The 24642-nt window shown below is 45.6% G+C and overlaps 28 non-coding genes across 28 annotated transcripts; all 28 read right to left on the reverse strand.

Moving 5' to 3' along the window:
* Positions 1 to 689: 689 nt before the first annotated feature.
* TRNAV-CAC (transfer RNA valine (anticodon CAC)) lies at positions 690 to 762 on the reverse strand. The gene has a single exon. It is a non-coding gene; the product is annotated as a tRNA-Val (tRNA).
* Positions 763 to 1810: 1048 nt separating this feature from the next.
* TRNAV-CAC (transfer RNA valine (anticodon CAC)) lies at positions 1811 to 1883 on the reverse strand. The gene has a single exon. It is a non-coding gene; the product is annotated as a tRNA-Val (tRNA).
* Positions 1884 to 1996: 113 nt separating this feature from the next.
* On the reverse strand, positions 1997 to 2069 carry TRNAV-AAC (transfer RNA valine (anticodon AAC)). The gene has a single exon. It is a non-coding gene; the product is annotated as a tRNA-Val (tRNA).
* Positions 2070 to 2930: 861 nt separating this feature from the next.
* TRNAV-CAC (transfer RNA valine (anticodon CAC)) lies at positions 2931 to 3003 on the reverse strand. The gene has a single exon. It is a non-coding gene; the product is annotated as a tRNA-Val (tRNA).
* Positions 3004 to 3116: 113 nt separating this feature from the next.
* Positions 3117 to 3189, reverse strand: TRNAV-AAC (transfer RNA valine (anticodon AAC)). The gene has a single exon. It is a non-coding gene; the product is annotated as a tRNA-Val (tRNA).
* Positions 3190 to 4051: 862 nt separating this feature from the next.
* Positions 4052 to 4124, reverse strand: TRNAV-CAC (transfer RNA valine (anticodon CAC)). The gene has a single exon. It is a non-coding gene; the product is annotated as a tRNA-Val (tRNA).
* A 1048-nt stretch (positions 4125 to 5172) lies between these two features.
* Positions 5173 to 5245, reverse strand: TRNAV-CAC (transfer RNA valine (anticodon CAC)). Its single transcript has one exon. It is a non-coding gene; the product is annotated as a tRNA-Val (tRNA).
* A 113-nt stretch (positions 5246 to 5358) lies between these two features.
* Positions 5359 to 5431, reverse strand: TRNAV-AAC (transfer RNA valine (anticodon AAC)). Its single transcript has one exon. It is a non-coding gene; the product is annotated as a tRNA-Val (tRNA).
* A 2219-nt stretch (positions 5432 to 7650) lies between these two features.
* TRNAV-CAC (transfer RNA valine (anticodon CAC)) lies at positions 7651 to 7723 on the reverse strand. Its single transcript has one exon. It is a non-coding gene; the product is annotated as a tRNA-Val (tRNA).
* A 113-nt stretch (positions 7724 to 7836) lies between these two features.
* Positions 7837 to 7909, reverse strand: TRNAV-AAC (transfer RNA valine (anticodon AAC)). The gene has a single exon. It is a non-coding gene; the product is annotated as a tRNA-Val (tRNA).
* An 862-nt stretch (positions 7910 to 8771) lies between these two features.
* On the reverse strand, positions 8772 to 8844 carry TRNAV-CAC (transfer RNA valine (anticodon CAC)). Its single transcript has one exon. It is a non-coding gene; the product is annotated as a tRNA-Val (tRNA).
* A 113-nt stretch (positions 8845 to 8957) lies between these two features.
* TRNAV-AAC (transfer RNA valine (anticodon AAC)) lies at positions 8958 to 9030 on the reverse strand. Its single transcript has one exon. It is a non-coding gene; the product is annotated as a tRNA-Val (tRNA).
* Positions 9031 to 9892: 862 nt separating this feature from the next.
* TRNAV-CAC (transfer RNA valine (anticodon CAC)) lies at positions 9893 to 9965 on the reverse strand. The gene has a single exon. It is a non-coding gene; the product is annotated as a tRNA-Val (tRNA).
* A 113-nt stretch (positions 9966 to 10078) lies between these two features.
* On the reverse strand, positions 10079 to 10151 carry TRNAV-AAC (transfer RNA valine (anticodon AAC)). Its single transcript has one exon. It is a non-coding gene; the product is annotated as a tRNA-Val (tRNA).
* A 1982-nt stretch (positions 10152 to 12133) lies between these two features.
* On the reverse strand, positions 12134 to 12206 carry TRNAV-CAC (transfer RNA valine (anticodon CAC)). Its single transcript has one exon. It is a non-coding gene; the product is annotated as a tRNA-Val (tRNA).
* A 113-nt stretch (positions 12207 to 12319) lies between these two features.
* TRNAV-AAC (transfer RNA valine (anticodon AAC)) lies at positions 12320 to 12392 on the reverse strand. The gene has a single exon. It is a non-coding gene; the product is annotated as a tRNA-Val (tRNA).
* An 862-nt stretch (positions 12393 to 13254) lies between these two features.
* Positions 13255 to 13327, reverse strand: TRNAV-CAC (transfer RNA valine (anticodon CAC)). Its single transcript has one exon. It is a non-coding gene; the product is annotated as a tRNA-Val (tRNA).
* A 721-nt stretch (positions 13328 to 14048) lies between these two features.
* Positions 14049 to 14121, reverse strand: TRNAV-AAC (transfer RNA valine (anticodon AAC)). The gene has a single exon. It is a non-coding gene; the product is annotated as a tRNA-Val (tRNA).
* An 862-nt stretch (positions 14122 to 14983) lies between these two features.
* On the reverse strand, positions 14984 to 15056 carry TRNAV-CAC (transfer RNA valine (anticodon CAC)). Its single transcript has one exon. It is a non-coding gene; the product is annotated as a tRNA-Val (tRNA).
* A 1284-nt stretch (positions 15057 to 16340) lies between these two features.
* TRNAV-CAC (transfer RNA valine (anticodon CAC)) lies at positions 16341 to 16413 on the reverse strand. Its single transcript has one exon. It is a non-coding gene; the product is annotated as a tRNA-Val (tRNA).
* A 1284-nt stretch (positions 16414 to 17697) lies between these two features.
* TRNAV-CAC (transfer RNA valine (anticodon CAC)) lies at positions 17698 to 17770 on the reverse strand. Its single transcript has one exon. It is a non-coding gene; the product is annotated as a tRNA-Val (tRNA).
* Positions 17771 to 17883: 113 nt separating this feature from the next.
* TRNAV-AAC (transfer RNA valine (anticodon AAC)) lies at positions 17884 to 17956 on the reverse strand. Its single transcript has one exon. It is a non-coding gene; the product is annotated as a tRNA-Val (tRNA).
* A 1492-nt stretch (positions 17957 to 19448) lies between these two features.
* On the reverse strand, positions 19449 to 19521 carry TRNAV-AAC (transfer RNA valine (anticodon AAC)). Its single transcript has one exon. It is a non-coding gene; the product is annotated as a tRNA-Val (tRNA).
* A 1098-nt stretch (positions 19522 to 20619) lies between these two features.
* Positions 20620 to 20692, reverse strand: TRNAV-CAC (transfer RNA valine (anticodon CAC)). The gene has a single exon. It is a non-coding gene; the product is annotated as a tRNA-Val (tRNA).
* Positions 20693 to 20805: 113 nt separating this feature from the next.
* On the reverse strand, positions 20806 to 20878 carry TRNAV-AAC (transfer RNA valine (anticodon AAC)). The gene has a single exon. It is a non-coding gene; the product is annotated as a tRNA-Val (tRNA).
* Positions 20879 to 21740: 862 nt separating this feature from the next.
* Positions 21741 to 21813, reverse strand: TRNAV-CAC (transfer RNA valine (anticodon CAC)). Its single transcript has one exon. It is a non-coding gene; the product is annotated as a tRNA-Val (tRNA).
* A 113-nt stretch (positions 21814 to 21926) lies between these two features.
* Positions 21927 to 21999, reverse strand: TRNAV-AAC (transfer RNA valine (anticodon AAC)). The gene has a single exon. It is a non-coding gene; the product is annotated as a tRNA-Val (tRNA).
* Positions 22000 to 23097: 1098 nt separating this feature from the next.
* TRNAV-CAC (transfer RNA valine (anticodon CAC)) lies at positions 23098 to 23170 on the reverse strand. Its single transcript has one exon. It is a non-coding gene; the product is annotated as a tRNA-Val (tRNA).
* Positions 23171 to 24642: the final 1472 nt, after the last annotated feature.

Raw genomic sequence — 24642 nt, forward strand, 5'->3', positions numbered from 1 at the left:
ACACCACAGAAACCCACTACGATAGGCCTTTTCCGGTTGGAGGGTCGGAGGTTGGGGTCACCGTATTAGCTATTATTTGTTTCTGGTTATTTAAAAACCTGAGTTCAGTTTACCATCCTTGCAAATGATACTCTTGAGTAATGAAGAAAACAAGGAAGAAAGCCCATTTCAGATGCCTAGCTTGATACAAATAGCATCCTCAAAACAGCCAGTACTGGCAAGATAGACTGAGTCATGGATATCACCTCTAGCTGTTCCACACACTTTTCTCACCAGATCAGAGGAAAACATACACCAATGGTCGTTAGGTTTTCCAACTCAGCTGACTAAGCAGGAGAGCCAAAGTCCGCATTCCTATTGCCTTTGGGTCCAGAAAACAAGTTTTCCTAAACACTTACAGCGATGGTCAGCAGGTTTTACTAGTCAGCTATTACAGAGTCTGCACTATAGGCACTGCAGCAAAACTTTGCCTGTGTAGGACCAGCAAACCAGCTCACCTAACATCTTCAGGCAAGGGTCTTCAATTTCTCCTGGTCGACTTATAAACAGTGAAGAAAAAGAGCTCCCAGTGAAGGTGTTGCACCTAAACTGTGCTTTATATTGGCAGATTTCACTTACGGCTGCAAGAGGGGCATGGTGTGGCAAGAGCTTTGAGTGTGCCTGACTGTGAAAAAGTTAAAGGTAAGCACTGTTTCTGCCCGGTTTCGAACCGGGGACCTTTCGCGTGTGAGGCAAACGTGATAACCACTACACTACAGAAACCTATTCATGCTGCTTTGTTGGGCCTTGCAAGTGGAAAGTCTACTCTAAAGTAGAATGCTTGAAAAGGGTTGCTGAAAGCGATATTGTAGCAAAAAGCACTAGCATGTGCACAGTGTTTCTGCACGGTTTCGAACCGGGGACCTTTCGCGTGTTAGGCGAACGTGATAACCACTACACTACAGAAACCCATTCTTGCAAATTTTTTGTGCCTTGCAAACCGAAAGTCTACGCTAAAGTACAATGCTTGAAAGGGGGTGATGAAAGCGACATTGTGGCAAAAAGCACTAGCGTGTGCACAGTGTTTCTGCCCGGTTTCTAACTGGGGACCTTTCGTGTGTGAGGCGAACGTGATTACCACTACACCACAGAAACCCACTACGATAGGCCTTTTCCGGTTGGAGGGTCGGAGGTTGGGGTCACCGTATTAGCTATTATTTGTTTCTGGTTATTTAAAAACCTGAGTTCAGTTTACCATCCTTGCAAATGATACTCTTGAGTAATGAAGAAAACAAGGAAGAAAGCCCATTTCAGATGCATAGCTTGATACAAATACCATCCTCAAAACAGCCAGTACTGGCAAGATAGACTGAGTCATGGATATCACCTCTAGCTGTTCCACACACTTTTCTCACCAGATCAGAGGAAAACATACACCAATGGTCGTTAGGTTTTCCAACTCAGCTGACTAAGCAGGAGAGCCAAAGTTCGCATTCCTATTGCCTTTGGGTCCAGAAAACAAGTTTTCCTAAACACTTACAGCGATGGTCAGCAGGTTTTACTAGTCAGCTATTACAGAGTCTGCACTATAGGCACTGCAGCAAAACTTTGCCTGTGTAGGACCAGCAAACCAGCTCACCTAACATCTTCAGGCAAGGGTCTTCAATTTCTCCTGGTCGACTTATAAACAGTGAAGAAAAAGAGCTCCCAGTGAAGGTGTTGCACCTAAACTGTGCTTTATATTGGCAGATTTCACTTACGGCTGCAAGAGGGGCATGGTGTGGCAAGAGCTTTGAGTGTGCCTGACTGTGAAAAAGTTAAAGGTAAGCACTGTTTCTGCCCGGTTTCGAACCGGGGACCTTTCGCGTGTGAGGCGAACGTGATAACCACTACACTACAGAAACCTATTCATGCTGTTTTGTTGGGCCTTGCAAGTGGAAAGTCTACTCTAAAGTAGAATGCTTGAAAAGGGTTGCTGAAAGCGATATTGTAGCAAAAAGCACTAGCGTGTGCACAGTGTTTCTGCCCGGTTTCGAACCGGGGACCTTTCGCGTGTTAGGCGAACGTGATAACCACTACACTACAGAAACCCATTCTTGCAGATTTTTTGTGCCTTGCAAACCGAAGTCTACGCTAAAGTACAATGCTTGAAAGGGGGTGATGAAAGCGACATTGTGGCAAAAAGCACTAGCGTGTGCACAGTGTTTCTGCCCGGTTTCTAACAGGGGACCTTTCGTGTGTGAGGCGAACGTGATTACCACTACACCACAGAAACCCACTACGATAGGCCTTTTCCGGTTGGAGGGTCGGAGGTTGGGGTCACCGTATTAGCTATTATTTGTTTCTGGTTATTTAAAAACCTGAGTTCAGTTTACCATCCTTGCAAATGATACTCTTGAGTAATGAAGAAAACAAGGAAGAAAGCCCATTTCAGATGCCTAGCTTGATACAAATAGCATCCTCAAAACAGCCAGTACTGGCAAGATAGACTGAGTCATGGATATCACCTCTAGCTGTTCCACACACTTTTCTCACCAGATCAGAGGAAAACATACACCAATGGTCGTTAGGTTTTCCAACTCAGCTGACTAAGCAGGAGAGCCAAAGTCCGCATTCCTATTGCCTTTGGGTCCAGAAAACAAGTTTTCCTAAACACTTACAGCGATGGTCAGCAGGTTTTACTAGTCAGCTATTACAGAGTCTGCACTATAGGCACTGCAGCAAAACTTTGCCTGTGTAGGACCAGCAAACCAGCTCACCTAACATCTTCAGGCAAGGGTCTTCAATTTCTCCTGGTCGACTTATAAACAGTGAAGAAAAAGAGCTCCCAGTGAAGGTGTTGCACCTAAACTGTGCTTTATATTGGCAGATTTCACTTACGGCTGCAAGAGGGGCATGGTGTGGCAAGAGCTTTGAGTGTGCCTGACTGTGAAAAAGTTAAAGGTAAGCACTGTTTCTGCCCGGTTTCGAACCGGGGACCTTTCGCGTGTGAGGCGAACGTGATAACCACTACACTACAGAAACCTATTCATGCTGTTTTGTTGGGCCTTGCAAGTGGAAAGTCTACTCTAAAGTAGAATGCTTGAAAAGGGTTGCTGAAAGCGATATTGTAGCAAAAAGCACTAGCGTGTGCACAGTGTTTCTGCCCGGTTTCGAACCGGGGACCTTTCGCGTGTTAGGCGAACGTGATAACCACTACACTACAGAAACCCATTCTTGCAGATTTTTTGTGCCTTGCAAACCGAAAGTCTACGCTAAAGTACAATGCTTGAAAGGGGGTGATGAAAGCGACATTGTGGCAAAAAGCACTAGCGTGTGCACAGTGTTTCTGCCCGGTTTCTAACAGGGGACCTTTCGTGTGTGAGGCGAACGTGATTACCACTACACCACAGAAACCCACTACGATAGGCCTTTTCCGGTTGGAGGGTCGGAGGTTGGGGTCACCGTATTAGCTATTATTTGTTTCTGGTTATTTAAAAACCTGAGTTCAGTTTACCATCCTTGCAAATGATACTCTTGAGTAATGAAGAAAACAAGGAAGAAAGCCCATTTCAGATGCCTAGCTTGATACAAATAGCATCCTCAAAACAGCCAGTACTGGCAAGATAGACTGAGTCATGGATATCACCTCTAGCTGTTCCACACACTTTTCTCACCAGATCAGAGGAAAACATACACCAATGGTCGTTAGGTTTTCCAACTCAGCTGACTAAGCAGGAGAGCCAAAGTCCGCATTCCTATTGCCTTTGGGTCCAGAAAACAAGTTTTCCTAAACACTTACAGCGATGGTCAGCAGGTTTTACTAGTCAGCTATTACAGAGTCTGCACTATAGGCACTGCAGCAAAACTTTGCCTGTGTAGGACCAGCAAACCAGCTCACCTAACATCTTCAGGCAAGGGTCTTCAATTTCTCCTGGTCGACTTATAAACAGTGAAGAAAAAGAGCTCCCAGTGAAGGTGTTGCACCTAAACTGTGCTTTATATTGGCAGATTTCACTTACGGCTGCAAGAGGGGCATGGTGTGGCAAGAGCTTTGAGTGTGCCTGACTGTGAAAAAGTTAAAGGTAAGCACTGTTTCTGCCCGGTTTCGAACCGGGGACCTTTCGCGTGTGAGGCGAACGTGATAACCACTACACTACAGAAACCTATTCATGCTGCTTTGTTGGGCCTTGCAAGTGGAAAGTCTACTCTAAAGTAGAATGCTTGAAAAGGGTTGCTGAAAGCGATATTGTAGTAAAAAGCACTAGCGTGTGCACAGTGTTTCTGCCCGGTTTCGAACCGGGGACCTTTCACGTGTTAGGCGAACGTGATAACCACTACACTACAGAAACCCATTCTTGCAGATTTTTTGTGCCTTGCAAACCGAAAGTCTACGCTAAAGTACAATGCTTGAAAGGGGGTGATGAAAGCGACATTGTGGCAAAAAGCACTAGCGTGTGCACAGTGTTTATGCCCGGTTTCTAACTGGGGACCTTTCGTGTGTGAGGCGAACGTGATAACCACTACACCACAGAAACCCACCACGATAGGCCTTTTCCGGTCGGAGGGTCGGAGGTTGGGGTCACCGTATTAGCTATTATTTGTTTCTGGTTATTTAAAAACCTGAGTTCAGTTTACCATCCTTGCAAATGATACTCTTGAGTAATGAAGAAAACAAGGAAGAAAGCCCATTTCAGATGCCTAGCTTGATACAAATATCATCCTCAAAACAGCCAGTACTGGCAAGATAGACTGAGTCATGGATATCACCTCTAGCTGTTCCACACACTTTTCTCACCAGATCAGAGGAAAACATACACCAATGGTCGTTAGGTTTTCCAACTCAGCTGACTAAGCAGGAGAGCCAAAGTCCGCATTCCTATTGCCTTTGGGTCCAGAAAACAAGTTTTCCTAAACACTTACAGCGATGGTCAGCAGGTTTTACTAGTCAGCTATTACAGAGTCTGCACTATAGGCACTGCAGCAAAACTTTGCCTGTGTAGGACCAGCAAACCAGCTCACCTAACATCTTCAGGCAAGGGTCTTCAATTTCTCCTGGTCGACTTATAAACAGTGAAGAAAAAGAGCTCCCAGTGAAGGTGTTGCACCTAAACTGTGCTTTATATTGGCAGATTTCACTTACGGCTGCAAGAGGGGCATGGTGTGGCAAGAGCTTTGAGTGTGCCTGACTGTGAAAAAGTTAAAGGTAAGCACTGTTTCTGCCCGGTTTCGAACCGGGGACCTTTCGCGTGTGAGGCGAACGTGATAACCACTACACTACAGAAACCTATTCATGCGGCTTTGTTGGGCCTTGCAAGTGGAAAGTCTACTCTAAAGTAGAATGCTTGAAAAGGGTTGCTGAAAGCGATATTGTAGCAAAAAGCACTAGCGTGTGCACAGTGTTTCTGCCCGGTTTCGAACCGGGGACCTTTCGCGTGTTAGGCGAACGTGATAACCACTACACTACAGAAACCCATTCTTGCTTTTTTTTTGTGCCTTGCAAACCGAAAGTCTACGCTAAAGTACAATGCTTGAAAGGGGGTGATGAAAGCGACATTGTGGCAAAAAGCACTAGCGTGTGCACAGTGTTTATGCTGAAAGCGATATTGTAGCAAAAAGCACTAGCGTGTGCACAGTGTTTCTGCCCGGTTTCGAACCGGGGACCTTTCGCGTGTTAGGCGAACGTGATAACCACTACACTACAGAAAGCCATTCTTGCAGATTTTTTGTGCCTTGCAAACCGAAAGTCTACGCTAAAGTACAATGCTTGAAAGGGGGTGATGAAAGCGACATTGTGGCAAAAAGCACTAGCGTGTGCACAGTGTTTATGCCCGGTTTCTAACTGGGGACCTTTCGTGTGTGAGGCGAACGTGATAACCACTACACCACAGAAACCCACCACAATAGGCCTTTTCCGGTTGGAGGGTCGGAGGTTGGGGTCACCGTATTAGCTATTATTTGTTTCTGGTTATTTAAAAACCTGAGTTCAGTTTACCATCCTTGCAAATTATACTCTTGAGTAATGAAAAAAACAAGGAAGAAAGCCCATTTCAGATGCCTAGCTTGATACAAATACCATCCTCAAAACAGCCAGTACTGGCAAGATAGACTGAGTCATGGATATCACCTCTAGCTGTTCCACACACTTTTCTCACCAGATCAGAGGAAAACATACACCAATGGTCGTTAGGTTTTCCAACTCAGCTGACTAAGCAGGAGAGCCAAAGTCCGCATTCCTATTGCCTTTGGGTCCAGAAAACAAGTTTTCCTAAACACTTACAGCGATGGTCAGCAGGTTTTACTAGTCAGCTATTACAGAGTCTGCACTATAGGCACTGCAGCAAAACTTTGCCTGTGTAGGACCAGCAAACCAGGTCACCTAACATCTTCAGGCAAGGGTCTTCAATTTCTCCTGGTCGACTTATAAACAGTGAAGAAAAAGAGCTCCCAGTGAAGGTGTTGCACCTAAACTGTGCTTTATATTGGCAGATTTCACTTACGGCTGCAAGAGGGGCATGGTGTGGCAAGAGCTTTGAGTGTGCCTGACTGTGAAAAAGTTAAATGTAAGCACTGTTTCTGCCCGGTTTCGAACCGGGGACCTTTCGCGTGTGAGGAGAACGTGATAACCACTACACTACAGAAACCTATTCATGCTGCTTTGTCGGGCCTTGCAAGTGGAAAGTCTACTCTAAAGTAGAATGCTTGAAAAGGGTTGCTGAAAGCGATATTGTAGCAAAAAGCACTAGCGTGTGCACAGTGTTTCTGCCCGGTTTCGAACCGGGGACCTCTCGCATGTTAGGCGAACGTGATAACCACTACACTACAGAAACCCATTCTTGCAGATTTTTTGTGCCTTGCAAACCGAAAGTCTACGCTAAAGTACAATGCTTGAAAGGGGGTGATGAAAGCGACATTGTGGCAAAAAGCACTAGCGTGTGCACAGTGTTTATGCCCGGTTTCTAACTGGGGACCTTTCGTGTGTGAGGCGAACGTGATTACCACTACACCACAGAAACCCACCACGATAGGCCTTTTCCGGTTGGAGGGTCGGAGGTTGGGGTCACCGTATTAGCTATTATTTGTTTCTGGTTATTTAAAAACCTGAGTTCAGTTTACCATCCTTGCAAATGATACTCTTGAGTAATGAAGAAAACAAGGAAGAAAGCCCATTTCAGATGCCTAGCTTGATACAAATACCATCCTCAAAACAGCCAGTACTGGCAAGATAGACTGAGTCATGGATATCACCTCTAGCTGTTCCACACACTTTTCTCACCAGATCAGAGGAAAACATACACCAATGGTCGTTAGGTTTTCCAACTCAGCTGACTAAGCAGGAGAGCCAAAGTCCGCATTCCTATTGCCTTTGGGTCCAGAAAACAAGTTTTCCTAAACACTTACAGCGATGGTCAGCAGGTTTTACTAGTCAGCTATTACAGAGTCTGCACTATAGGCACTGCAGCAAAACTTTGCCTGTGTAGGACCAGCAAACCAGCTCACCTAACATCTTCAGGCAAGGGTCTTCAATTTCTCCTGGTCGACTTATAAACAGTGAAGAAAAAGAGCTCCCAGTGAAGGTGTTGCACCTAAACTGTGCTTTATATTGGCAGATTTCACTTACGGCTGCAAGAGGGGCATGGTGTGGCAAGAGCTTTGAGTGTGCCTGACTGTGAAAAAGTTAAAGGTAAGCACTGTTTCTGCCCGGTTTCGAACCGGGGACCTTTCGCGTGTGAGGCGAACGTGATAACCACTACACTACAGAAACCTATTCATGCTGCTTTGTTGGGCCTTGCAAGTGGAAAGTCTACTCTAAAGTAGAATGCTTGAAAAGGGTTGCTGAAAGCGATATTGTAGCAAAAAGCACTAGCGTGTGCACAGTGTTTCTGCCCGGTTTCGAACCGGGGACCTTTCGCGTGTTAGGCGAACGTGATAACCACTACACTACAGAAACCCATTCTTGCTTTTTTTTTGTGCCTTGCACACCGAAAGTCTACGCTAAAGTACAATGCTTGAAAGGGGGTGATGAAAGCGACATTGTGGCAAAAAGCACTAGCGTGTGCACAGTGTTTCTGCCCGGTTTCTAACTGGGGACCTTTCGTGTGTGAGGCGAACGTGATAACCACTACACCACAGAAACCCACCACGATAGGCCTTTTCCGGTTGGAGGGTCGGAGGTTGGGGTCACCGTATTAGCTATTATTTGTTTCTGGTTATTTAAAAACCTGAGTTCAGTTTACCATCCTTGCAAATGATACTCTTGAGTAATGAAGAAAACAAGGAAGAAAGCCCATTTCAGATGCCTAGCTTGATACAAATACCATCCTCAAAACAGCCAGTACTGGCAAGATAGACTGAGTCATGGATATCACCTCTAGCTGTTCCACACACTTTTCTCACCAGATCAGAGGAAAACATACACCAATGGTCGTTAGGTTTTCCAACTCAGCTGATTAAGCAGGAGAGCCAAAGTCCGCATTCCTATTGCCTTTGGGTCCAGAAAACAAGTTTTCCTAAACACTTACAGCGATGGTCAGCAGGTTTTACTAGTCAGCTATTACAGAGTCTGCACTATAGGCACTGCAGCAAAACTTTGCCTGTGTAGGACCAGCAAACCAGCTCACCTAACATCTTCAGGCAAGGGTCTTCAATTTCTCCTGGTCGACTTATAAACAGTGAAGAAAAAGAGCTCCCAGTGAAGGTGTTGCACCTAAACTGTGCTTTATATTGGCAGATTTCACTTACGGCTGCAAGAGGGGCATGGTGTGGCAAGAGCTTTGAGTGTGCCTGACTGTGAAAAAGTTAAAGGTAAGCACTGTTCCTGCCCGGTTTCGAACCGGGGACCTTTCGCGTGTGAGGCGAACGTGATAACCACTACACTACAGAAACCTATTCATGCTGCTTTGTTGGGCCTTGCAAGTGGAAAGTCTACTCTAAAGTAGAATGCTTGAAAAGGGTTGCTGAAAGCGATATTGTAGCAAAAAGCACTAGCGTGTGCACAGTGTTTCTGCCCGGTTTCGAACCGGGGACCTTTCGCGTGTTAGGCGAACGTGATAACCACTACACTACAGAAACCCATTCTTGCTTTTTTTTTGTGCCTTGCAAACCGAAAGTCTACGCTAAAGTACAATGCTTGAAAGGGGGTGATGAAAGCGACATTGTGGCAAAAAGCACTAGCGTGTGCACAGTGTTTCTGCCCGGTTTCTAACTGGGGACCTTTCGTGTGTGAGGCGAACGTGATAACCACTACACCACAGAAACCCACCACGATAGGCCTTTTCCGGTTGGAGGGTCGGAGGTTGGGGTCACCGTATTAGCTATTATTTGTTTCTGGTTATTTAAAAACCTGAGTTCAGTTTACCATCCTTGCAAATGATACTCTTGAGTAATGAAGAAAACAAGGAAGAAAGCCCATTTCAGATGCCTAGCTTGATACAAATACCATCCTCAAAACAGCCAGTACTGGCAAGATAGACTGAGTCATGGATATCACCTCTAGCTGTTCCACACACTTTTCTCACCAGATCAGAGGAAAACATACACCAATGGTCGTTAGGTTTTCCAACTCAGCTGATTAAGCAGGAGAGCCAAAGTCCGCATTCCTATTGCCTTTGGGTCCAGAAAACAAGTTTTCCTAAACACTTACAGCGATGGTCAGCAGGTTTTACTAGTCAGCTATTACAGAGTCTGCACTATAGGCACTGCAGCAAAACTTTGCCTGTGTAGGACCAGCAAACCAGCTCACCTAACATCTTCAGGCAAGGGTCTTCAATTTCTCCTGGTTGACTTATAAACAGTGAAGAAAAAGAGCTCCCAGTGAAGGTGTTGCACCTAAACTGTGCTTTATATTGGCAGATTTCACTTACGGCTGCAAGAGGGGCATGGTGTGGCAAGAGCTTTGAGTGTGCCTGACTGTGAAAAAGTTAAAGGTAAGCACTGTTCCTGCCCGGTTTCGAACCGGGGACCTTTCGCATGTGAGGCGAACGTGATAACCACTACACTACAGAAACCTATTCATGCTGCGTTGTTGGGCCTTGCAAGTGGAAAGTCTACTCTAAAGTAGAATGCTTGAAAAGGGTTGCTGAAAGCGATATTGTAGCAAAAAGCACTAGCGTGTGCACAGTGTTTCTGCCCGGTTTCGAACCGGGGACCTTTCGCGTGTTAGGCGAACGTGATAACCACTACACTACAGAAACCCATTCTTGCAGATTTTTTGTGCCTTGCAAACCGAAAGTCTACGCTAAAGTACAATGCTTGAAAGGGGGTGATGAAAGCGACATTGTGGCAAAAAGCACTAGCGTGTGCACAGTGTTTATGCTGAAAGCGATATTGTAGCAAAAAGCACTAGCGTGTGCACAGTGTTTCTGCCCGGTTTCGAACCAGGGACTTTTTGCGTGTTAGGCGAACGTGATAACCACTACACTACAGAAAGCCATTCTTGCAGATTTTTTGTGCCTTGCAAACCGAAAGTCTACGCTAAAGTACAATGCTTGAAAGGGGGTGATGAAAGCGACATTGTGGCAAAAAGCACTAGCGTGTGCACAGTGTTTATGCCCGGTTTCTAACTGGGGACCTTTCGTGTGTGAGGCGAACGTGATAACCACTACACCACAGAAACCCACCACAATAGGCCTTTTCCGGTTGGAGGGTCGGAGGTTGGGGTCACCGTATTAGCTATTATTTGTTTCTGGTTATTTAAAAACCTGAGTTCAGTTTACCATCCTTGCAAATGATACTCTTGAGTAATGAAAAAAACAAGGAAGAAAGCCCATTTCAGATGCCTAGCTTGATACAAATAGCATCCTCAAAACAGCCAGTACTGGCAAGATAGACTGAGTCATGGATATCACCTCTAGCTGTTCCACACACTTTTCTCACCAGATCAGAGGAAAACATACACCAATGGTCGTTAGGTTTTCCAACTCAGCTGACTAAGCAGGAGAGCCAAAGTCCGCATTCCTATTGCCTTTGGGTCCAGAAAACAAGTTTTCCTAAACACTTACAGCGATGGTCAGCAGGTTTTACTAGTCAGCTATTACAGAGTCTGCACTATAGGCACTGCAGCAAAACTTTGCCTGTGTAGGACCAGCAAACCAGGTCACCTAACATCTTCAGGCAAGGGTCTTCAATTTCTCCTGGTCGACTTATAAACAGTGAAGAAAAAGAGCTCCCAGTGAAGGTGTTGCACCTAAACTGTGCTTTATATTGGCAGATTTCACTTACGGCTGCAAGAGGGGCATGGTGTGGCAAGAGCTTTGAGTGTGCCTGACTGTGAAAAAGTTAAAGGTAAGCACTGTTCCTGCCCGGTTTCGAACCGGGGACCTTTGCCGTGTGAGGCGAACGTGATAACCACTACACTACAGAAACCTATTCATGCTGCTTTGTTGGGCCTTGCAAGTGGAAAGTCTACTCTAAAGTAGAGTGCACAGTGTTTCTGCCCGGTTTCTAACTGGGGACCTTTCGTGTGTGAGGCGAACGTGATAACCACTACACCACAGAAACCCACCACGATAGGCCTTTTCCGGTTGGAGGGTCGGAGGTTGGGGTCACCGTATTAGCTATTATTTGTTTCTGGTTATTTAAAAACCTGAGTTCAGTTTACCATCCTTGCAAATGATACTCTTGAGTAATGAAGAAAACAAGGAAGAAAGCCCATTTCAGATGCCTAGCTTGATACAAATACCATCCTCAAAACAGCCAGTACTGGCAAGATAGACTGAGTCATGGATATCACCTCTAGCTGTTCCACACACTTTTCTCACCAGATCAGAGGAAAACATACACCAATGGTCGTTAGGTTTTCCAACTCAGCTGATTAAGCAGGAGAGCCAAAGTCCGCATTCCTATTGCCTTTGGGTCCAGAAAACAAGTTTTCCTAAACACTTACAGCGATGGTCAGCAGGTTTTACTAGTCAGCTATTACAGAGTCTGCACTATAGGCACTGCAGCAAAACTTTGCCTGTGTAGGACCAGCAAACCAGCTCACCTAACATCTTCAGGCAAGGGTCTTCAATTTCTCCTGGTCGACTTATAAACAGTGAAGAAAAAGAGCTCCCAGTGAAGGTGTTGCACCTAAACTGTGCTTTATATTGGCAGATTTCACTTACGGCTGCAAGAGGGGCATGGTGTGGCAAGAGCTTTGAGTGTGCCTGACTGTGAAAAAGTTAAAGGTAAGCACTGTTCCTGCCCGGTTTCGAACCGGGGACCTTTCGCGTGTGAGGCGAACGTGATAACCACTACACTACAGAAACCTATTCATGCTGCTTTGTTGGGCCTTGCAAGTGGAAAGTCTACTCTAAAGTAGAATGCTTGAAAAGGGTTGCTGAAAGCGATATTGTAGCAAAAAGCACTAGCGTGTGCACAGTGTTTCTGCCCGGTTTCGAACCGGGGACCTTTCGCGTGTTAGGCGAACGTGATAACCACTACACTACAGAAACCCATTCTTGCTTTTTTTTTGTGCCTTGCAAACCGAAAGTCTACGCTAAAGTACAATGCTTGAAAGGGGGTGATGAAAGCGACATTGTGGCAAAAAGCACTAGCGTGTGCACAGTGTTTCTGCCCGGTTTCTAACTGGGGACCTTTCGTGTGTGAGGCGAACGTGATAACCACTACACCACAGAAACCCACCACGATAGGCCTTTTCCGGTTGGAGGGTCGGAGGTTGGGGTCACCGTATTAGCTATTATTTGTTTCTGGTTATTTAAAAACCTGAGTTCAGTTTACCATCCTTGCAAATGATACTCTTGAGTAATGAAGAAAACAAGGAAGAAAGCCCATTTCAGATGCCTAGCTTGATACAAATACCATCCTCAAAACAGCCAGTACTGGCAAGATAGACTGAGTCATGGATATCACCTCTAGCTGTTCCCCACACTTTTCTCACCAGATCAGAGGAAAACATACACCAATGGTCGTTAGGTTTTCCAACTCAGCTGATTAAGCAGGAGAGCCAAAGTCCGCATTCCTATTGCCTTTGGGTCCAGAAAACAAGTTTTCCTAAACACTTACAGCGATGGTCAGCAGGTTTTACTAGTCAGCTATTACAGAGTCTGCACTATAGGCACTGCAGCAAAACTTTGCCTGTGTAGGACCAGCAAACCAGCTCACCTAACATCTTCAGGCAAGGGTCTTCAATTTCTCCTGGTCGACTTATAAACAGTGAAGAAAAAGAGCTCCCAGTGAAGGTGTTGCACCTAAACTGTGCTTTATATTGGCAGATTTCACTTACGGCTGCAAGAGGGGCATGGTGTGGCAAGAGCTTTGAGTGTGCCTGACTGTGAAAAAGTTAAAGGTAAGCACTGTTCCTGCCCGGTTTCGAACCGGGGACCTTTCGCATGTGAGGCGAACGTGATAACCACTACACTACAGAAACCTATTCATGCTGCGTTGTTGGGCCTTGCAAGTGGAAAGTCTACTCTAAAGTAGAATGCTTGAAAAGGGTTGCTGAAAGCGATATTGTAGCAAAAAGCACTAGCGTGTGCACAGTGTTTCTGCCCGGTTTCGAACCAGGGACCTTTCGCGTGTTAGGCGAACGTGATAACCACTACACTACAGAAACCCATTCTTGCAGATTTTTTGTGCCTTGCAAACCGAAAGTCTACGCTAAAGTACAATGCTTGAAAGGGGGTGATGAAAGCGACATTGTGGCAAAAAGCACTAGCGTGTGCACAGTGTTTATGCTGAAAGCGATATTGTAGCAAAAAGCACTAGCGTGTGCACAGTGTTTCTGCCCTGTTTCGAACCGGGGACTTTTCGCGTGTTAGGCGAACGTGATAACCACTACACTACAGAAAGCCATTCTTGCAGATTTTTTGTGCCTTGCAAACCGAAAGTCTACGCTAAAGTACAATGCTTGAAAGGGGGTGATGAAAGCGACATTGTGGCAAAAAGCACTAGCGTGTGCACAGTGTTTATGCCCGGTTTCTAACTGGGGACCTTTCGCGTGTGAGGCGAACGTGATAACCACTACACTACAGAAACCTATTCATGCTGCTTTGTTGGGCCTTGCAAGTGGAAAGTCTACTCTAAAGTAGAATGCTTGAAAAGGGTTGCTGAAAGCGATATTGTAGCAAAAAGCACTAGCGTGTGCACAGTGTTTCTGCCCGGTTTCGAACCGGGGACCTTTCGCGTGTTAGGCGAACGTGATAACCACTACACTACAGAAACCCATTCTTGCTTTTTTTTTGTGCCTTGCAAACCGAAAGTCTACGCTAAAGTACAATGCTTGAAAGGGGGTGATGAAAGCGACATTGTGGCAAAAAGCACTAGCGTGTGCACAGTGTTTCTGCCCGGTTTCTAACTGGGGACCTTTCGTGTGTGAGGCGAACGTGATAACCACTACACCACAGAAACCCACCACGATAGGCCTTTTCCGGTTGGAGGGTCGGAGGTTGGGGTCACCGTATTAGCTATTATTTGTTTCTGGTTATTTAAAAACCTGAGTTCAGTTTACCATCCTTGCAAATGATACTCTTGAGTAATGAAGAAAACAAGGAAGAAAGCCCATTTCAGATGCCTAGCTTGATACAAATACCATCCTCAAAACAGCCAGTACTGGCAAGATAGACTGAGTCATGGATATCACCTCTAGCTGTTCCCCACACTTTTCTCACCAGATCAGAGGAAAACATACACCAATGGTCGTTAGGTTTTCCAACTCAGCTGATTAAGCAGGAGAGCCAAAGTCCGCATTCCTATTGCCTTTGGGTCCAGAAAACAAGTTTTCCTAAACACTTACAGCGATGGTCAGCAGGTTTTACTAGTCAGCTATTACAGAGTCTGCACTATAGGCACTGCAGCAAAACTTTGCCTGTGTAGGACCAGCAAACCAGCTCACCTAACATCTTCAGGCAAGGGTCTTCAATTTCTCCTGGTCGACTTATAAACAGTGAAGAAAAAGAGCTCCCAGTGAAGGTGTTGCACCTAAACTGTGCTTTATATTGGCAGATTTCACTTACGGCTGCAAGAGGGGCATGGTGTGGCAAGAGCTTTGAGTGTGCCTGACTGTGAAAAAGTTAAAGGTAAGCACTGTTCCTGCCCGGTTTCGAACCGGGGACCTTTCGCATGTGAGGCGAACGTGATAACCACTACACTACAGAAACCTATTCATGCTGCGTTGTTGGGCCTTGCAAGTGGAAAGTCTACTCTAAAGTAGAATGCTTGAAAAGGGTTGCTGAAAGCGATATTGTAGCAAAAAGCACTAGCGTGTGCACAGTGTTTCTGCCCGGTTTCGAACCAGGGACCTTTCGCGTGTTAGGCGAACGTGATAACCACTACACTACAGAAACCCATTCTTGCAGATTTTTTGTGCCTTGCAAACCGAAAGTCTACGCTAAAGTACAATGCTTGAAAGGGGGTGATGAAAGCGACATTGTGGCAAAAAGCACTAGCGTGTGCACAGTGTTTATGCTGAAAGCGATATTGTAGCAAAAAGCACTAGCGTGTGCACAGTGTTTCTGCCCTGTTTCGAACCGGGGACTTTTCGCGTGTTAGGCGAACGTGATAACCACTACACTACAGAAAGCCATTCTTGCAGATTTTTTGTGCCTTGCAAACCGAAAGTCTACGCTAAAGTACAATGCTTGAAAGGGGGTGATGAAAGCGACATTGTGGCAAAAAGCACTAGCGTGTGCACAGTGTTTATGCCCGGTTTCTAACTGGGGACCTTTCGTGTGTGAGGCGAACGTGATAACCACTACACCACAGAAACCCACCACAATAGGCCTTTTCCGGTTGGAGGGTCGGAGGTTGGGGTCACCGTATTAGCTATTATTTGTTTCTGGTTATTTAAAAACCTGAGTTCAGTTTACCATCCTTGCAAATGATACTCTTGAGTAATGAAAAAAACAAGGAAGAAAGCCCATTTCAGATGCCTAGCTTGATACAAATACCATCCTCAAAACAGCCAGTACTGGCAAGATAGACTGAGTCATGGATATCACCTCTAGCTGTTCCACACACTTTTCTCACCAGATCAGAGGAAAACATACACCAATGGTCGTTAGGTTTTCCAACTCAGCTGACTAAGCAGGAGAGCCAAAGTCCGCATTCCTATTGCCTTTGGGTCCAGAAAACAAGTTTTCCTAAACACTTACAGCGATGGTCAGCAGGTTTTACTAGTCAGCTATTACAGAGTCTGCACTATAGGCACTGCAGCAAAACTTTGCCTGTGTAGGACCAGCAAACCAGCTCACCTAACATCTTCAGGCAAGGGTCTTCAATTTCTCCTGGTCGACTTATAAACAGTGAAGAAAAAGAGCTCCCAGTGAAGGTGTTGCACCTAAACTGTGCTTTATATTGGCAGATTTCACTTACGGCTGCAAGAGGGGCATGGTGTGGCAAGAGCTTTGAGTGTGCCTGACTGTGAAAAAGTTAAAGGTAAGCACTGTTCCTGCCCGGTTTCGAACCAGGGACCTTTCGCGTGTGAGGCGAACGTGATAACCACTACACTACAGAAACCTATTCATGCTGCTTTGTTGGGCCTTGCAAGTGGAAAGTCTACTCTAAAGTAGAATGCTTGAAAAGGGTTGCTGAAAGCGATATTGTAGCAAAAAGCACTAGCGTGTGCACAGTGTTTCTGCCCGGTTTCGAACCGGGGACCTTTCGCGTGTTAGGCGAACGTGATAACCACTACACTACAGAAAGCCATTCTTGCAGATTTTTTGTGCCTTGCAAACCGAAAGTCTACGCTAAAGTACAATGCTTGAAAGGGGGTGATGAAAGCGACATTGTGGCAAAAAGCACTAGCGTGTGCACAGTGTTTATGCTGAAAGCGATATTGTAGCAAAAAGCACTAGCGTGTGCACAGTGTTTCTGCCCGGTTTCGAACCGGGGACCTCTCGCATGTTAGGCGAACGTGATAACCACTACACTACAGAAACCCATTCTTGCAGATTTTTTGTGCCTTGCAAACCGAAAGTCTACGCTAAAGTACAATGCTTGAAAGGGGGTGATGAAAGCGACATTGTGGCAAAAAGCACTAGCGTGTGCACAGTGTTTATGCCCGGTTTCTAACTGGGGACCTTTCGTGTGTGAGGCGAACGTGATAACCACTACACCACAGAAACCCACCACAATAGGCCTTTTCCGGTTGGAGGGTCGGAGGTTGGGGTCACCGTATTAGCTATTATTTGTTTCTGGTTATTTAAAAACCTGAGTTCAGTTTACCATCCTTGCAAATGATACTCTTGAGTAATGAAAAAAACAAGGAAGAAAGCCCATTTCAGATGCCTAGCTTGATACAAATACCATCCTCAAAACAGCCAGTACTGGCAAGATAGACTGAGTCATGGATATCACCTCTAGCTGTTCCACACACTTTTCTCACCAGATCAGAGGAAAACATACACCAATGGTCGTTAGGTTTTCCAACTCAGCTGACTAAGCAGGAGAGCCAAAGTCCGCATTCCTATTGCCTTTGGGTCCAGAAAACAAGTTTTCCTAAACACTTACAGCGATGGTCAGCAGGTTTTACTAGTCAGCTATTACAGAGTCTGCACTATAGGCACTGCAGCAAAACTTTGCCTGTGTAGGACCAGCAAACCAGCTCACCTAACATCTTCAGGCAAGGGTCTTCAATTTCTCCTGGTCGACTTATAAACAGTGAAGAAAAAGAGCTCCCAGTGAAGGTGTTGCACCTAAACTGTGCTTTATATTGGCAGATTTCACTTACGGCTGCAAGAGGGGCATGGTGTGGCAAGAGCTTTGAGTATGCCTGACTGTGAAAAAGTTAAAGGTAAGCACTGTTCCTGCCCGGTTTCGAACCGGGGACCTTTCGCATGTGAGGCGAACGTGATAACCACTACACTACAGAAACCTATTCATGCTGCTTTGTTGGGCCTTGCAAGTGGAAAGTCTACTCTAAAGTAGAATGCTTGAAAAGGGTTGCTGAAAGCGATATTGTAGCAAAAAGCACTAGCGTGTGCACAGTGTTTCTGCCCGGTTTCGAACCGGGGACCTTTCGCGTGTTAGGCGAACGTGATAACCACTACACTACAGAAACCCATTCTTGCAGATTTTTTGTGCCTTGCAAACCGAAAGTCTACGCTAAAGTACAATGCTTGAAAGGGGGTGATGAAAGCGACATTGTGGCAAAAAGCACTAGCGTGTGCACAGTGTTTATGCCCGGTTTCTAACTGGGGACCTTTCGTGTGTGAGGCGAACGTGATAACCACTACACCACAGAAACCCACCACAATAGGCCTTTTCCGGTTGGAGGGTCGGAGGTTGGGGTCACCGTATTAGCTATTATTTGTTTCTGGTTATTTAAAAACCTGAGTTCAGTTTACCATCCTTGCAAATGATACTCTTGAGTAATGAAAAAAACAAGGAAGAAAGCCCATTTCAGATGCCTAGCTTGATACAAATACCATCCTCAAAACAGCCAGTACTGGCAAGATAGACTGAGTCATGGATATCACCTCTAGCTGTTCCACACACTTTTCTCACCAGATCAGAGGAAAACATACACCAATGGTCGTTAGGTTTTCCAACTCAGCTGACTAAGCAGGAGAGCCAAAGTCCGCATTCCTATTGCCTTTGGGTCCAGAAAACAAGTTTTCCTAAACACTTACAGCGATGGTCAGCAGGTTTTACTAGTCAGCTATTACAGAGTCTGCACTATAGGCACTGCAGCAAAACATTGCCTGTGTAGGACCAGCAAACCAGGTCACCATAGGTGTGCGCAGCCTATTGCATTGGGGTGTGCACCCCAAAGCTCATATGTATGCATATACTGTATTTATAAGGCAGTAGAGCAGTGGACAGTGTCAGAAAGGCAGAGAGATTGGTGTCAGTAGTTTATTTTTTATATATTTGTTTATTATGACTTTTTTACAATTTTATAATTTTTTACAAAAATTTTTTTACAATTTTTTTTATTACTTTTTTTTTTACAATTTTTTTTAGGAGCTCCACTGGGGGGCTTTGGTGAAATATCATGGGTCTAAACAGACCCCTGATGTCTCACTTTTGAGACAGAGAAAGGGACTAAGGACAGATATTTCCCAGTCCCTTTCTCTGCAGCCAAGCAGCAGGGGAAATGTGCCCAGCACAGGGTGATTAGGGTGTGCCCAGGCACACCTGGCACACCCTGTGCGCACACCTATGCAGGTCACCTAACATCTTCAGGCAAGGGTCTTCAATTTCTCCTGGTCGACTTATAAACAGTGAAGAAAAAGAGCTCCCAGTGAAGGTGTTGCACCTAAACTGTGCTTTATATTGGCAGATTTCACTTACGGCTGCAAGAGGGGCATGGTGTGGCAAGAGCTTTGAGTGTGCCTGACTGTGAAAAAGTTAAAGGTAAGCACTGTTCCTGCCCGGTTTCGAACCGGGGACCTTTGCCGTGTGAGGCGAACGTGATAACCACTACACTACAGAAACCTATTCATGCTGCTTTGTTGGGCCTTGCAAGTGGAAAGTCTACTCTAAAGTAGAATGCTTGAAAAGGGTTGCTGAAAGCGATATTGTAGCAAAAAGCACTAGCGTGTGCACAGTGTTTCTGCCCGGTTTCGAACCGGGGACCTTTCGCGTGTTAGGCGAACGTGATAACCACTACACTACAGAAACCCATTCTTGCAGATTTTTTGTGCCTTGCAAACCGAAAGTCTACGCTAAAGTACAATGCTTGAAAGGGGGTGATGAAAGCGATATTGTGGCAAAAAGCACTAGCGTGTGCACAGTGTTTATGCTGAAAGCGATATTGTAGCAAAAAGCACTAGCGTGTGCACAGTGTTTCTGCCCAGTTTCGAACCGGGGACCTTTCGCGTGTTAGGCGAACGTGATAACCACTACACTACAGAAACCCATTCTTGCAGATTTTTTGTGCCTTGCAAACCGAAAGTCTACGCTAAAGTACAATGCTTGAAAGGGGGTGATGAAAGCGACATTGTGGCAAAAAGCACTAGCGTGTGCACAGTGTTTATGCCCGGTTTCTAACTGGGGACCTTTCGTGTGTGAGGCGAACGTGATAACCACTACACCACAGAAACCCACCACAATAGGCCTTTTCCGGTTGGAGGGTCGGAGGTTGGGGTCACCGTATTAGCTATTATTTGTTTCTGGTTATTTAAAAACCTGAGTTCAGTTTACCATCCTTGCAAATGATACTCTTGAGTAATGAAAAAAACAAGGAAGAAAGCCCATTTCAGATGCCTAGCTTGATACAAATACCATCCTCAAAACAGCCAGTACTGGCAAGATAGACTGAGTCATGGATATCACCTCTAGCTGTTCCACACACTTTTCTCACCAGATCAGAGGAAAACATACACCAATGGTCGTTAGGTTTTCCAACTCAGCTGACTAAGCAGGAGAGCCAAAGTCCGCATTCCTATTGCCTTTGGGTCCAGAAAACAAGTTTTCCTAAACACTTACAGCGATGGTCAGCAGGTTTTACTAGTCAGCTATTACAGAGTCTGCACTATAGGCACTGCAGCAAAACTTTGCCTGTGTAGGACCAGCAAACCAGCTCACCTAACATCTTCAGGCAAGGGTCTTCAATTTCTCCTGGTCGACTTATAAACAGTGAAGAAAAAGAGCTCCCAGTGAAGGTGTTGCACCTAAACTGTGCTTTATATTGGCAGATTTCACTTACGGCTGCAAGAGGGGCATGGTGTGGCAAGAGCTTTGAGTGTGCCTGACTGTGAAAAAGTTAAAGGTAAGCACTGTTTCTGCCCGGTTTCGAACCGGGGACCTTTCGCGTGTGAGGCGAACGTGATAACCACTACACTACAGAAACCTATTCATGCTGCTTTGTTGGGCCTTGCAAGTGGAAAGTCTACTCTAAAGTAGAATGCTTGAAAAGGGTTGCTGAAAGCGATATTGTAGCAAAAAGCACTAGCGTGTGCACAGTGTTTCTGCCCGGTTTCGAACCGGGGACCTTTCGCGTGTTAGGCGAACGTGATAACCACTACACTACAGAAACCCATTCTTGCTTTTTTTTTGTGCCTTGCAAACCGAAAGTCTACGCTAAAGTACAATGCTTGAAAGGGGGTGATGAAAGCGACATTGTGGCAAAAAGCACTAGCGTGTGCACAGTGTTTCTGCCCGGTTTCTAACTGGGGACCTTTCGTGTGTGAGGCGAACGTGATAACCACTACACCACAGAAACCCACCACGATAGGCCTTTTCCGGTTGGAGGGTCGGAGGTTCGGGTCACCGTATTAGCTATTATTTGTTTCTGGTTATTTAAAAACCTGAGTTCAGTTTACCATCCTTGCAAATGATACTCTTGAGTAATGAAGAAAACAAGGAAGAAAGCCCATTTCAGATGCCTAGCTTGATACAAATACCATCCTCAAAACAGCCAGTACTGGCAAGATAGACTGAGTCATGGATATCACCTCTAGCTGTTCCACACACTTTTCTCACCAGATCAGAGGAAAACATACACCAATGGTCGTTAGGTTTTCCAACTCAGCTGATTAAGCAGGAGAGCCAAAGTCCGCATTCCTATTGCCTTTGGGTCCAGAAAACAAGTTTTCCTAAACACTTACAGCGATGGTCAGCAGGTTTTACTAGTCAGCTATTACAGAGTCTGCACTATAGGCACTGCAGCAAAACTTTGCCTGTGTAGGACCAGCAAACCAGCTCACCTAACATCTTCAGGCAAGGGTCTTCAATTTCTCCTGGTCGACTTATAAACAGTGAAGAAAAAGAGCTCCCAGTGAAGGTGTTGCACCTAAACTGTGCTTTATATTGGCAGATTTCACTTACGGCTGCAAGAGGGGCATGGTGTGGCAAGAGCTTTGAGTGTGCCTGACTGTGAAAAAGTTAAAGGTAAGCACTGTTCCTGCCCGGTTTCGAACCGGGGACCTTTCGCGTGTGAGGCGAACGTGATAACCACTACACTACAGAAACCTATTCATGCTGCTTTGTTGGGCCTTGCAAGTGGAAAGTCTACTCTAAAGTAGAATGCTTGAAAAGGGTTGCTGAAAGCGATATTGTAGCAAAAAGCACTAGCGTGTGCACAGTGTTTCTGCCCGGTTTCGAACCGGGGACCTTTCGCGTGTTAGGCGAACGTGATAACCACTACACTACAGAAACCCATTCTTGCAGATTTTTTGTGCCTTGCAAACCGAAAGTCTACGCTAAAGTACAATGCTTGAAAGGGGGTGATGAAAGCGACATTGTGGCAAAAAGCACTAGCGTGTGCACAGTGTTTATGCTGAAAGCGATATTGTAGCAAAAAGCACTAGCGTGTGCACAGTGTTTCTGCCCTGTTTCGAACCGGGGACTTTTCGCGTGTTAGGCGAACGTGATAACCACTACACTACAGAAAGCCATTCTTGCAGATTTTTTGTGCCTTGCAAACCGAAAGTCTACGCTAAAGTACAATGCTTGAAAGGGGGTGATGAAAGCGACATTGTGGCAAAAAGCACTAGCGTGTGCACAGTGTTTATGCCCGGTTTCTAACTGGGGACCTTTCGTGTGTGAGGCGAACGTGATAACCACTACACCACAGAAACCCACCACAATAGGCCTTTTCCGGTTGGAGGGTCGGAGGTTGGGGTCACCGTATTAGCTATTATTTGTTTCTGGTTATTTAAAAACCTGAGTTCAGTTTACCATCCTTGCAAATGATACTCTTGAGTAATGAAAAAAACAAGGAAGAAAGCCCATTTCAGATGCCTAGCTTGATACAAATACCATCCTCAAAACAGCCAGTACTGGCAAGATAGACTGAGTCATGGATATCACCTCTAGCTGTTCCACACACTTTTCTCACCAGATCAGAGGAAAACATACACCAATGGTCGTTAGGTTTTCCAACTCAGCTGACTAAGCAGGAGAGCCAAAGTCCGCATTCCTATTGCCTTTGGGTCCAGAAAACAAGTTTTCCTAAACACTTACAGCGATGGTCAGCAGGTTTTACTAGTCAGCTATTACAGAGTCTGCACTATAGGCACTGCAGCAAAACTTTGCCTGTGTAGGACCAGCAAACCAGGTCACCTAACATCTTCAGGCAAGGGTCTTCAATTTCTCCTGGTCGACTTATAAACAGTGAAGAAAAAGAGCTCCCAGTGAAGGTGTTGCACCTAAACTGTGCTTTATATTGGCAGATTTCACTTACGGCTGCAAGAGGGGCATGGTGTGGCAAGAGCTTTGAGTGTGCCTGACTGTGAAAAAGTTAAAGGTAAGCACTGTTCCTGCCCGGTTTCGAACCAGGGACCTTTCGCGTGTGAGGCGAACGTGATAACCACTACACTACAGAAACCTATTCATGCTGCTTTGTTGGGCCTTGCAAGTGGAAAGTCTACTCTAAAGTAGAATGCTTGAAAAGGGTTGCTGAAAGCGATATTGTAGCAAAAAGCACTAGCGTGTGCACAGTGTTTCTGCCCGGTTTCGAACCGGGGACCTTTCGCTTGTTAGGCGAACGTGATAACCACTACACTACAGAAAGCCATTCTTGCAGATTTTTTGTGCCTTGCAAACCGAAAGTCTACGCTAAAGTACAATGCTTGAAAGGGGGTGATGAAAGCGACATTGTGGCAAAAAGCACTAGCGTGTGCACAGTGTTTATGCTGAAAGCGATATTGTAGCAAAAAGCACTAGCGTGTGCACAGTGTTTCTGCCCGGTTTCGAACCGGGGACCTCTCGCATGTTAGGCGAACGTGATAACCACTACACTACAGAAACCCATTCTTGCAGATTTTTTGTGCCTTGCAAACCGAAAGTCTACGCTAAAGTACAATGCTTGAAAGGGGATGATGAAAGCGACATTGTGGCAAAAAGCACTAGCGTGTGCACAGTGTTTATGCCCGGTTTCTAACTGGGGACCTTTCGTGTGTGAGGCGAACGTGATTACCACTACACCACAGAAACCCACCACGATAGGCCTTTTCCGGTTGGAGGGTCGGAGGTTGGGGTCACCGTATTAGCTATTATTTGTTTCTGGTTATTTAAAAACCTGAGTTCAGTTTACCATCCTTGCAAATGATACTCTTGAGTAATGAAGAAAACAAGGAAGAAAGCCCATTTCAGATGCCTAGCTTGATACAAATACCATCCTCAAAACAGCCAGTACTGGCAAGATAGACTGAGTCATGGATATCACCTCTAGCTGTTCCACACACTTTTCTCACCAGATCAGAGGAAAACATACACCAATGGTCGTTAGGTTTTCCAACTCAGCTGACTAAGCAGGAGAGCCAAAGTCCGCATTCCTATTGCCTTTGGGTCCAGAAAACAAGTTTTCCTAAACACTTACAGCGATGGTCAGCAGGTTTTACTAGTCAGCTATTACAGAGTCTGCACTATAGGCACTGCAGCAAAACTTTGCCTGTGTAGGACCAGCACACAAGGTCACCTAACATCTTCAGGCAAGGGTCTTCAATTTCTCCTGGTCGACTTATAAACAGTGAAGAAAAAGAGCTCCCAGTGAAGGTGTTGCACCTAAACTGTGCTTTATATTGGCAGATTTCACTTACGGCTGCAAGAGGGGCATGGTGTGGCAAGAGCTTTGAGTGTGCCTGACTGTGAAAAAGTTAAAGGTAAGCACTGTTTCTGCCCGGTTTCGAACCGGGGACCTTTCGCGTGTGAGGAGAACGTGATAACCACTACACTACAGAAACCTATTCATGCTGCTTTGTCGGGCCTTGCAAGTGGAAAGTCTACTCTAAAGTAGAATGCTTGAAAAGGGTTGCTGAAAGCGATATTGTAGCAAAAAGCACTAGCATGTGCACAGTG

The sequence above is a fragment of the Aquarana catesbeiana genome, linkage group LG03 (assembly GCF_042186555.1).
Source record: "Aquarana catesbeiana isolate 2022-GZ linkage group LG03, ASM4218655v1, whole genome shotgun sequence".
In the NCBI taxonomy this organism is placed as follows: Eukaryota; Metazoa; Chordata; class Amphibia; order Anura; family Ranidae; genus Aquarana; species Aquarana catesbeiana.